General features: G+C 44.4%; 1 protein-coding gene across 1 annotated transcript in view; it reads right to left on the bottom strand.

Annotated features, from left to right (window-relative positions):
• Positions 1–13,255, bottom strand: part of tmtc2b (transmembrane O-mannosyltransferase targeting cadherins 2b) — a 91,461-nt gene that overhangs the window by 30,160 nt on the left and 48,046 nt on the right. The gene's annotated exons all lie outside the window — the stretch shown is intronic.

The following is a 13,255-nucleotide window of genomic DNA, read 5'->3' as shown; positions in this document are numbered from 1 at the left end:
GCTTTTGATGAAGCCAGCTCATTCAGGCTGAGTCAATTCATTGATTGATATTTCTAAATGAAGGTGAGCTTCCATCATAACTTTCTATTTATGCACATTGTCTTCCTCCGTGTCCTCTGCAGACATATCAAAACAAACACGCTATATGAGCTCCATTCATCATATTACAGACTGGATATTAAACACTTTCTCAAATGCTGCGTGGAAACACTTGTGAAATATTTATATTGTGTTTGGTTGTTTAATACTTTGCTGACAGAGCATTGAAAAATTACTGGGTGAACTGTATTTCACCACGAGTACCATATGCTCCAGTGTTAGCAACAACTGACCTTTCTAATTGTTTTATGAAATCCAACCAAGCAACCAAATCTTTATCTAAATTCAGCAGCTAGAGAATAAACAGCTACATCCACTTGTGTCCTGCAGTATTAACTTCAATTGTGCCTGAAAAATGGGAAATAATTCAGTCCCGGAGTGTGCAACTAAACATAGATTAATAATAATAAGACCAATACATGAACTATGCTGCATGGTTTATTCCCTTAGTCGTCATCTTCAGCAGACTGAATGTAGATCTCCAAAGCGTCATAGTCCTAGATGTTTCATTAAACTTAAACCCAAGACAATGCAAGCTAACCTGTATTCAGCGGATGTGATCTTTTTCCGTCTCCACATGCCAAAGGGCACAAACACGTCCCATCTGTGATCATAAACTTCATACCGCTGCTGCTTTTGGGGGGTACTATTGATTTCCTGCCTTGCCATTGCCATTTACAGATTGTATCTATGAAGAGAGACCCAGAGTAACCCCAGGGACATCTGAGTGCAGGGAAAAAGCTTTGTTGTCTGCCCATGATCAGTGCTAGCGCAAAGAGCTGCAGCCCGACACTCAGGCAACAGGAAATTAGACCGCAAACAACTAATTACAATATTTTCTGTGGTGCAATAGAGGGGGCGAGCACATGCCCGACAGGACCAGTGTGTTTACTGAAAAGTGAAAGATTAACTCCTCGTCAGCGGTTCCTGCATCAGTCACTCCTATCCGTGTGTGCTTAGTCTTGGGTGCATTTGTATGGCTGAAGTCACACACAACACCGTGGAGCTGAATACTGGTATAGAATATTCACAGCAGTTTCTCAAAATATCATTAGCATGAAAACAACAACAAACACTTGCATAAGGTCAGCTCTGTCAAAGGTTTTGTGGGAGGACCCGACAGCAACCTGTAGTGCTTCGGTATTTCAGGAGGATATGCCGCTGCTGAAGAAACGGTTCAGTCGCTTGGCAACAAAAGGTCATCGTTTCAATCCACATCACTGCTTCTCATTAATCTACACTTTCAGCTGTCAAAGGTGTTGTAGCCAGCTCCCCGTGAATTCCAGGGGAAGACACAGTAAATCACAGTAAGATATTTTAAATAGCATAGAATATACAGAAGACTAGAACTGTGGGAAATATCATCAGAAGCTGTTAAATTACATTAAATTATAAGTATAAAGTCAAGGTGCTGTGCACTGACTTAATGCATAAACCATTTCAAGCAGTTAGCTATAATGAATCTACTTCAGCTGGAAACCAACTGTGACAACGAGTGCTCCACCATAAAAACAGAAGACCACAGCTAGGCAACTGGAGGCAAAACACTGGAGGCTGCGCCAAACAATCACTATTATCTCAATGTTATTAAAAATAAATAAAAACGGAAAAGTACTAACATCTGTCGGTACATGCGGATACAACTGATAACGTGCTGCGAGGTTCCAAAGTGGGGTTTGGTCATGTGAAAACGAAATGTGAGTGACTGAGACTGTGCCAGTTCAAGTTAAAGGCTAGAACAGAGAGCACATGGGTCATGAAGAGAAGAATTCTGTTCAAATGGTCTCGTAAAAAAAAGAAGTAAATAAGGCCCGCTTCCTGTTGAACAAAGGTTAATACCATGCCAATGTATCACTTTAATTAGCCCTGAAGTGACACACCGGATGCAGCGTGTATGCTCCTTCTGATGGGGTTCATCGCTGAGGCGTGCTACACACAAACTATAAGGACGACATGAGACAGATCCTGTAGTTCTGGCTGATACCAAGGTGTCTGATTGATAAATATAAAGCTACAGCTGCTTAGTTTAACTTAACAAAAGGAATTATCGTAAAAGTGTGTGACATATAATCTGCTGTAAAACCAGAACGACCAAACAAACAAGATATACGGCCCCCTCTTACACCCGGTGCAAAGCAGTGCACGGTGTCACTGCTACTTTCCGACTGATGCAGTTGTCATGTCTGTTGGTCTTTAAGTGAAGTAAGTTGCGTTGACCGTCAAAAACCAGGGGCCAAATGTATAAACCATGCGTACACATTAAACGTGGACTTAATCTGAAGCTTCCAAACAGGCAGACAACACATTCTTCTGTCCATTTGATCAACTACTATCTCTTATTTACACATTTCCCATTCCTCCTCAAAGCTTTTTGCATGTAAACCAGGCACTTGGGGTTGTGTTTGAAGCCTTTTATAGTAAACTGCGGGGATGGTCAGAGGGCATACAATTTCAGGATGATTGAGATGTATGAGAAAAAAAAAAGTTTCCTGCTTTGGGTGTACACAGATTTCTACACCTAAACACACATTTGGCCCCAGGTCTAAGGTCAATGGCACAGCATTTACCTGCTATTTAAAGGCCACTTTTTTCAGATAGTAAGATCCCACACCTGCTTCACCTCAGGGAGCTTTGGTGGATTCCTGCTGCTCTTGCTGACGGATCCTCTTCCTCAGCACAAAACCAAAAATCTGTCATCTGAACTTCATATGAACTCTTGGGATGGATGGATGGATGGATGGATGGATGGAGATCATCCTCTTCACATTTCACACACCAGGTTTCAATGCGCACTTCGAGTCAATCCCCAAAATCACTGGAGCGGAGAAACAGAGGTCCCGTGGCCACTTTTTAATCCAAGCAGGTGAGCTGAAGTGGACTGAAGTGGTCTGTGCGGCCCGGGGGCTGGACTTTGTGCAGACTTTGCCAGAGAGGCTCGCTGAGCAGTGTTAATACATCTCAAACACTACTTCAGGGAGATCCAACTCGGATTTACAAGGCTCTTCTACAGGCCCTCAAGTCGCCTCTCAGGCCCGAGCACGAGCTCACAAGACACCAGCTTGACGTTATCTCTTTTTGGAGCAAACTGGTCATCCAGAATTGGGATTTACATCGACAGGAATGTACCAGGTTCCCAACTAGACAATACCAAGATCTCCTCTGAGCTCATTTCTGAGCTGTTTATGGGTGATTCTTGCAGCTTTCTGCAAAGCAGCTTTGTTCCTGCTGTGATGAGACCACAGCTCACAGAGCAACCAGTTGGCATCTGTATCTCGTGTTTTTGTGTGTGTACCTCCGAAGTGCTGATGCTGACCACTCCCATGCACACTCATACCTGGCTCTGTGACAAGTAGATAGTGTGTGTCATCCTGACTCTTCCCAGCACATGCTCAGACGCCACCACCATAACCGCATCCATATGTCGATGCTGAGGGCTGAGGCGGCGTTTCATTTACTGCCTTGTGCTGCATTTGCACACTGAGATTTCGCTTTTTCTGTGCACCATAACGGCTTTGGGCAGCGTTGAAAACATAAAACAATCCTTTGATTGCACCTCAGCACGCATTTTTAACCCCATCGCTCCTCCTCTTGGCCTGTTTTCCCAACTGCTCTGCCTTTCTAAGGAAGATAAATGTCAAAGCACGTAAGTATGCAGGCAGTAAGCAAACAGGAAGAGCTGTAGAGATGTTGTGGAGGACACATTACTGGGGGGACAACATGAACCCCAGGTCTATTATCTCTTGAATAAACAAACATATGCATCCCCCTAATATGGCTGCAGTTAATATGTCTACCACTCAAAAGCATAAGTTCAATTACCAGCCGGCCAACCACTCCCCGGGTGTTATGGCTCTATTATGCAGGAAAACCGAGGCATTCCAGCTTTGTGTCTTTTGTGTGTAATCCAGTTTAGTTTGAAATAAGCAGTTTAGTGCTACCCCATAGGAGGCATGAGGGCAGGGTTTTTTTCTTCCCTTTTGTGTTTCAGGCACAATCGGTTCAGAATTGAAACAATTTGGCCTTTATAAGGCAAGCGTGTGAATAAAATATCCTTGGAGATGAAATGCAAAACAGGCCAATTACTGAATCCCTGTTTGTGCCTGTGCCTCTTTTTTTCCCTCCACTCTGATTAGGTTGAATTGACTGAGAAGAAATCTCAATCTAAAAAGTTTTTTTTTCAAACATCCGCTAGGGTGTTGTGAAAGGCAAAATAAAGCAGAGAGAGCTCAGAGAGAAATGTAATTAATTAGTTTGAAGAAAGTACTCTATTCTCTGGGTGCACGCATGCTTTTTTGCATAATTGGCCAATGCACTCCATACCATTTTTCAAGAGCATTTGAAGAATAATCCATCACACGACCCAGCTAAATAACCCGTCAAGCTGCAGCGCCGTGACTGGCTCACCCTCCAGCCAGCACCTCAGAGAAAATCCTGTGAAAGAAGTGGCTCGCCTGACCTATCCCCTCCTCTTCATCATTACTGAGATCAATTGTCTGCAGAGGGCCTTTCATCAAGATCCTGCTTCACATTGATAGACTTGTAATGGAAGTGAAAATGAGTTCAGGGTACCAATCGGAGAGGATAACCGCCTTCAGAGCCTTTAGACACAAACACACACACACACACACACACACACACACACACACACACACACACACACACACACACACACACAGAGAGAGAGAGAGAGAGCTCAAATTTGGTAAGAACAGCAGATCCTGTGAAGAAGTCAGTCTTTCCACAGGTTTGACAGATGGATATTCACTCTGCTTGGGTCCTTGCTCCTTCACTGCTGCATCAACTAATCAAGCTTGCGGTAGATGAACCACAAATTCACCTCCTATCTCTGCTCCGTCTTATCAGCTGCAGCTGTTGTGACAGTAAAGAACCGTTGGGTGTAAAACCTGATTGTTAGCAGGCGAGACAAGATAAGAGCCCGACCATTTCACTTCCTAACAGCTAGTTATAATCATACCAACGGCTGACTCATTTTGTGACTAATCTGATACCTGATCATTTGCTCCCCCGCACAGAATCTGTCCGCTTTTGCATTTTGTTTTGGCCAATTTCACGCTGCAGCAGAAGCAAACCAGGAGAGATTTTTTCTGGCTAAAACATTCTGGCTAAATTTACAGACTGGGAAATGTGCTTATTTGCTGAGATGAGAGGAGTGAGATAAATCTGAAGCTTAAGCCAACAGTCAGTTGGCTTTGGTTAGCACAAAGACTGGGAACAGAGGGAAACAGCTAGCTGTGTCTCAGCACCTCTACAGCTCATTAATTAACATGTTGTTTAAGCTGTGGGAGGTCAGGACACCTTCCAGCACATAAGCCCTCATAAAAAAAAAAAAAAAAAACACATGCTGTTTCGACACTTTGGTTTTTGTATGGATTAAACAAATGAGGTGTAACATGTTAACTAGTGAGCTGCAGAGGTGCTGGTGAGTGAGCTGTTTGTCACAGTCTGCTGTCTGAACAGGGGTTCAGCAGCGGACCTGCCTCTCACTGCTCATGATTAAAGCTTTTAACCTGTTTGAACCCACCAGAAAACCCAGAGTGAGCTGGACAGACAGAGCACAAAGAGGGAGAGGATCTGCCTCAGAAACAGCAAAGCCCTGGAACCAGTGACGAGCAGTTGGACATTAAAAAAAGAAAAAATCACTGACGCTAAAGATAAGTTAAAAACATGCAGCCACCAGCGGCGAGGGAGATTGAAGTGAGAGGAGGAAAGCAAGAAAGAGACCAAGACGGGCAACACACAACACTTTGTGGTGCCTGTCAAAATGAAAGCCACTGACAGGTCAGACTTCAATATGAAACGTTTTCTCTTTGAAGTGTTATTGCCAATCTCCAAAGGCCTCCTGTGAAAAAAAAAAAAAAAAAAACTGAGTTGAAACATATACGGCGAAAGCAAATAAATCTGAGTAAGAAAATTTCCGACCGAGACGTCGTAAAACACGCCAGCTCATGCTCTCTCGGTCAGCTTTTATTAACCATAATCACTGAACCAACACGAGATCCATTTCTCTTGAAACCTTCGCTCGACATTCCAGCTCGTCTCACTTTAAAAACACTTATTTTAGTTGCTCCAATCGTGCCTCAAAATGTCTTCTTTTCAAGCTGAAGCCAGACGATCCTTGTTTAGGGGTCAGTGAGGGTCTCTCTCTCCCAGTGTTGTAATCAGAGTACATTTATTTGGTCATCATCATTTGGCGATCAGATATCTATAGATTTATAACGGCGAAGGAAAGATCTCATTCTGAGCACCAGAGGGTCCCTCTGGAGGGGATGAAATGTGAACTTCTGGTTGAGTTTAAATGGAGGCGTGTGTTATAGGTGGGCAGGAGGAAGATGAAGGAGGACCTGAGGCAAAGATACATAAACAGCTAATCAATGGAAAATCCTCCAGCTTGCCAAGTTCTCAGTGGCTGCTGAAACTTGAGTTGATAAAATGGATGGAGAAGCAACAAAACTTCACCTCACGCATCAGCTTGACCCGCTGACTCGAAGCGGTGGGAAAAATGCACACGCTATTTTGTTTTCTGTCTTCTCAAGACGTACTCGCCGGGTCGCACAGCCACATCAAGGTCACACATCGCAATTCATTAAAGCAACTGAAGAGCCCAGAAAACAAAACAGCTCCGGATGCATCTTCATTAGCGTACAATACAAACTCATATTCGGAAAAGGCGAGAGCGTCAGGCAGACCAAGCAAGAGGAACATAATGACAATGGAAAACCAAAGCCGAGTCAGAACCCTTAACATTTCATAGGAGATATTTATTGAGTGAAACCACAGTAATGGTTTGAAAAATAAACGGAGTGTTCCTGATTTCTGGTCTTTCGTTTCCCATATTTATTTGTACTGTGTGGGCCAACTAGACTGTGTGACCACTGCTGCAAATTTGCTGTGACAAGACGCTGATTCAAGCTCCACAGAGGTGGGTGAAGTGTGGGTAGGAGGGAAGCGCTTTACACTCCACACGGACCCTCAAGGACTTCAGTGATAAACGGAAAAGAAAACACAGAAAGAAAATAAATCGAAATTTACTGCCCCCGAGGCATTTTGCCAGTTGCATGTTGTCAGCTGTATCCAACCTCGATTAGTCCCGTGCATGCATGGATTCCCAGTCATTACCATGCATTTGGGAGATCAGAGCCATTGTGTTGCAGGGTTTACAGAAGCGGTAAGCTCCTACAGAACATGCATGAAGCCGGAGCTGGGGTCCAAAGCTAAGCACACACACTCCGAGGGGGAAGTCAGACGCTGGACGGAGAAAACTGCTCCGATGGCATTTTCTCTCTCAACCACTTTTTGAAAATAGCTCTCTGGTGTGTCACGTTACGGTTGACCACCACATCTCGGCGACAGCATGCCATTTGTTGCTGTTTATACTAGCTAGTAACAAGCACGAGAGGAGCTCAGAAGGCATAAAAAGATGACTTGTGGTGTGGGATGACGACGAACAGCAGGAACGAGCGTCAACCATAAAGCAGTCAAAGTCGAGATCCGGTCCGAGCTTAGTCATCAAATGATAACGTGCCGTGTTTTACCAGTGGGCCCTTAAATGCTGTTTCACACGAACAAAAAGCAGTCTGAAGAAACAGGAAACAGGACTACAGTCACAAGGCTAGAATTGAAATTTCCCAATAAAAAGAGGCCGGGGATGGAACCATCGACCTTCTGATGAGGACATCCGCTCTCCATCCTGAGCCACAGTCACCCCACATAGACAAGTGTTTGCCAAATCAGCTTCAATGTTGTGTTCACAACTTGTTTCTTCTGGCCCCAAGTGGTCAAAAAAGGTTACTGCAGGTTTGCTATAGTGCATTGAACTAAATGCTAATGTTGACATGCTAACAATAACTACATGTTTAGCAGTTTTTATTCCTAACCACCTTGGTTTAGTGTGCTAGAATGCTAATATTTGCTAATTAGAACTTAACAGTCGAGAACATAACAGTAAAACAAAACAAGCTTGAGGTTCTACAAGTAATATTAATGTGTTATTAGCAGTTCAGACAGAGCACTTTGTTCATAAGACACAACAGAGAATACACACATAGAGACAGCGCTGTTCTTTTTCCAAAGCCCAATTAAAAGCACAGAGCTTTCACAGAATATCCTCCAGCGACACTGTCTCCATGAAATTACGCTTAGATTCGACTAATTTGCATTCGTAATAAGGCTGCGCTGACAAACGGAATCGCTGCACGGGTTGTGTTCAGAGTCAACATTTGTTCAAGTGACTGAAGCGCTGCATTTCATGTACCGCGCTGTCGGTGCAGGACTGTGAGAGCAGGATCCAGGGTTCATGTCCAGACTGTGGTTCAGTTTGGAGAAGCTCTAAAGCTTCTCTTTGGCTAAGGTTGGAGAAGTGATATGGGTGAACAACATTATGCTGTCTGAACACAACCATAAAAAGCTGAATAATGCTGCAGTCACCGTCGCTTTGGTGGAAAAACAAATGAAACATGTTGTCAGTAGACACGTTCAGCATCTACAATTTTGTGACTTGCCAGGTATGTTGAGTAACATTTCCTCACTATGTTAATACCAAACAGAATTTGGCCGGCATGACGCTTCCTTCAAAACCTGTTCGCTTTTCAAAAAGGCACTGCTTCGCTCATTTGTAAAGGAACGGAGCCGCAGATCAGACTCTTCCTTACAGTGAGGATTAGATTTACTTTAATTTGTCATTTTCAACAAAGAAGGTAAATCAAAAATAGCCACAGAGAGAGAGAGAAATATGGAGAGCGCTCAACAGAGACTGACAGAAATGAACAGATACAGAACAGACAAAAAGAAAGAGAGACTGAGCCGAGAGATCAAGCAGAACACGGAGAAACCCTTGGCGCTGTGGGAGTAGGCGGGGCACGCCAGACGTCTCTGTGTCGGCCTCCGAGCCTGCACATGGCTCCATACAGCTTGAACTCACACGAGGACGTTATAACTCGGAGGCCCTGAGATTCCCAATGAACCTGGGGATTAACAGAAGAACTCCCAGATGTGCTGGCAGAAATCAAACACCTGTAAGTCTGCACAACACACAACTTCTACATCTAATCGATTAGTTCTGTTAAACTCATCAACAACAAGTGGTTTCAAAGTCAATCTGTACATTTGTATAAATAATAAAACAACGGCCTATGTGGGATGTGTCTTGAAGAGAACTTTTGAGTGAACATGTCATTGGTCCAAAAACCAAGGCTTGGTACTACTGAAGTTTCTGTTTACAGATCCTATCTGGAGGAGGATTCTCTCCACACTTTGCATCCATGTTTATGTCCGGTGGACTGTCCGGTGTGGCTTCGCTTTACAGCTGCGATAATCATTCCAACGTGTCGCACAAGAGAAACTAGAATTGGATGTGGGCCAGGGTTCATTTCACCCACACTGTCGACTGAATGTTGAGGGAAAGAAACTGCAGCTCAGCAGCCAAACAAGAAAGACTGGAAAGCAGTCAGAAAGTACTGTAAGAGCAGGGATGAGGAGGGAAAGAGGTGAAGAGCAGCGCTCACGTCTTTCTGGGCAGCACCGGCACGCACGACAAACTGCATGTTCTTATCATGCAGGTTAGCGAAATCCAGCACGCTCGGAGAGCTCCCCGGCTGCTCGTTCATCACTTTGTTTTAATGCTCGCTGTGATATATGAAAGAGCATATAACCCGAGAGTGTAACAGCAGACCTGAAGTTCAACTGGGAATAAATAAAGAAGGGCTGAGTGGAAGTGGTTCAGGACGGAATCCAAAGACAGACCGATCTGAGATTTATTATTAAAATTCACAACATCTTCTTTGTGTTCATCTCGCAGAAAAAAAGTCTTGATCATAAAAGCGTGTCTGAATGCAGTGGATAAAATAGCACCTTCCCTCCCGACACCAGCCATTAATATGAGTCTTGACTGCATCTACCTCTGTTTAGGATGGATTACACTCACATTTTGAATTGATGGCCACTCCAATTTCTGCACTGAGGTCCAACCCCCATCGGGAATAGGTATTAAAAGGAGAGGAAGAGAAGGAAAGCCAAGTGAGGTAGGAAAATGAAAACTGTACTAATCTAATGAATAATTGATGTTGGAGGGACATGAAATCAGTGTGGTCAGCCAGGTATATGTTTAGAAATAAAGGGACGGCGCATGCAAATTAGCTTGAAGCTATAAAAGCTATAATAATAATAATAATAAAATAAAAATGATGCCATTGCAGGTGTCACACATGCTCATAGAGGAACACCAGCTCGTTATGTGGCTCAATCCCCAGTCTGAGTAAGATAGAGCATCCAGCGGCTGACGGCTCGTGGGGAGCGACAGGCCGTCTGACAGAAACACTGCACACTGACAATGTCTCTCTCTCTCTCTCCCTCTCTGTCCCCTGGTTGCCCCATCCATTAACGTCTCTCTGCCTCCTCTTCAACACGCATTTGCTCCGTCTCCTTCGCACGCGCTCTGTTCCTCGTCAGTTCCCTTCCTCTGTGCCGGGAGCGCCCACGGCGACGACGGGGCCTGCGGGAAAGCGCAGCTGCCCTTTGTAGCGGCGTGCACAAGGGGGACTTCTGCCAGCACTCGGCCGGTTCAGGTAATAGGCTGGACCACTCTGCCTCGAGGAGCAGCTGTGAATATTACAGGGCGCGACGCTGATGAGCGGTGAATTTGCAGATAGCTGTACATTTGTTTCCCTTTCCGTTGTTTGTTGAAAGTGGCCGTTTGCCCGTTCCACATCTGAATGATTTCATTTCTCTTCTCCATCTGAAAGATCCTGGCTGCAGTGTACAGTCCATTGGATATCTGGCCGTGTGCTTGTTTTGATTAGGGTTCCTAAATGCCGTATTAACTGTACTAAGCGTACAAACAACTGACATGAGAAAATTCCCAAGAGGGCCGTAACCCTGTCACAAGCCTTCGAGCTGTTTCCCTTTCCATGCTCATCTTTTCGTGGAGCTTTACATAACAGCAACTCAGAAAATGTCTAAAAACGAATGGAGTTTGTGAACAGCGGTGGCTTTGCACTGTGTGTAAAATTATGCACATACTTTTTTTTAATGAAATGCTGCTTTGAGTTTAATCAGAGCAACAAAACAACATCATTCACAGAGAAAAAAAAAAGGAGATTGAATCTGAAACGACACAACATGTCAACCTGAGGTCAAACAAAGGCTTTCACTAGACGGTTTTCTCTTTTTTTATTCTGGTACAGAAGCTGGAAGTCTTAAGTGATGCCGTTCTGGCTGACTGATTTTACATGCCAGTTTATTTGCTGAGACCATAAAAAGGAGCCATAAATAGGAGCTATGGCCAGCAACCGAAACAAAGACCTAAACTATATTTCACTTGTGTTGAAGTTCTAAACTATAATTTGCAAAACTTTAAATGTAAAATATCAATTGACCTTAGAATGGGTTGGAAGAGTCTGTCTAATTTTGGGTCAGGACTCTCCAACAAGCTAAAAACAAAAAAAAACACTGAAAACATGTCACACATAATTAAAATAAGGTACATTTCTTCTCTGTGAGTCTGTTATTTGCTGTAATGATCCTGGGTGAGTCAATTATGCTTTGTGAGAGCTTAATGATTTTGGGAAAACACACAAACCAGCAAATCCATACATGTCTCCATTAAGACAACCAGTGCATGCATGCAGCAATGCTGCAGGACACTGGTGCTGTGGGACATTCCTTTCCACAACTGAGGCCTTACATAACCTGCCACTATCGATTCACAGACATACTGGCTATAAAAAGAACGGGGCATGTACTGATTTTCAGCAAAAAGCGAAGCAAGGACAATGTGAAATATTCCGAGCCTCGTGTTGTATTTTACATTTGTTTTTCATACCAACACCAGGCTTTATTTTAGTGGGGTTTATTCTTTCCCTCCATTTCCATCTTCTCACAGTCGGCAAAGTCCGGGTCACCTCGCTGCCTGTCCCTGGCACCCTGCCTGTCAGGTCCACTTATGCCTGACGGACGGTAGGCTCATGCAAACCCAGTCACTTTCTATCACTGTGGCTGCACTTGCCTCATTTTACCCCAAAGCGAAGACATTCAGACCTGCTCAGTCATCTGTGTTTGTAAGTGTCTTCTCTACTACCCCGCTACTCTGTGTGCAATCACACACAATACTCACAGAATCGTTCATCCAGGCTTCCAAATCATATTAAAGCAACAGTTCGACAGTTTGGGAAATATGCATATTTGCTTTGCTGTAACAAAATCGGCATCCTAGCAACTCTAAAGCTGACTTGTTTGTTTAATCCAGAGGACAAAAAGCGACATCTAGTGGTTTGACAGAGGGCTACGTGCAGGACAATTTCTTTGTCGCGCACAGCAACTTCCTGGAGTCTCTGCCGATTGCCTAGCAAGCTCCAGCCTAGCTACTTCCCCCTGTTTCCATTTTTTGTGCTAAGCTAACCTATGTGGCTGCTAGCCTTAGCTTCATAGCTACTGCACAGGTATGAGAGTGGTGTCAATCTTCTCATTTATCTCCCAGCAAGAAAGCGAATAAGCTTATTTCCCAAAATGTTGAACCATGTTGAACCTTCATATGCTACCTTTTGTTATCTCTGAATGTGTATCTATTATGCATACCCCCGACTGCACATCTCCATATCCAGACCAGAAGCGGTGGTGTGCATCCCCACATGAGAGGCAGGTGGGAGAGGGCAGGGGGCACTAGCTGAGCCCACTAGGCCCAATCCATCACACAGTGACAGAAGCCATTAGAGCATGGAGGAGCATCTGTGGAGCCCCAGGTAAGAATGTATTGGCTGGGCTGTGTTTCCGTCTACCTCGCCTGATACACAGTGAGGGTATGTATGGATGTCATATTTTGCATGCAGGGTCTATAGCTCACACACACACACACACACACACACACACCTCGGCACGTATGCATGCACTGCAGGCATGCATATGTTCGGAGGGACCTTCCATCTCACTCCTGCCCTCGCTGTTCTCCTCCATGTCTGACATCACAGAGATCAGGCCTCACCGGCCTCACCAGCTCCACCACACCTGAGCTCTCAGAGCAGGTAAACTCTGTCAGCTCCGTCACCCTCCAGACACATGACACACACACACACACACACACACGCCGTAACCAGTGACCTTGCGCTAATAACCAAAGTGTGAACAGAAAATGGGAGGTGTGAAAAGA

Source organism: Chelmon rostratus, chromosome 6 (assembly GCF_017976325.1).
Source record: "Chelmon rostratus isolate fCheRos1 chromosome 6, fCheRos1.pri, whole genome shotgun sequence".
In the NCBI taxonomy this organism is placed as follows: domain Eukaryota; kingdom Metazoa; phylum Chordata; class Actinopteri; order Chaetodontiformes; family Chaetodontidae; genus Chelmon; species Chelmon rostratus.
Note: the sequence above shows the minus strand (reverse complement) of the source record. Positions and strands in the feature narration are given on the sequence as shown.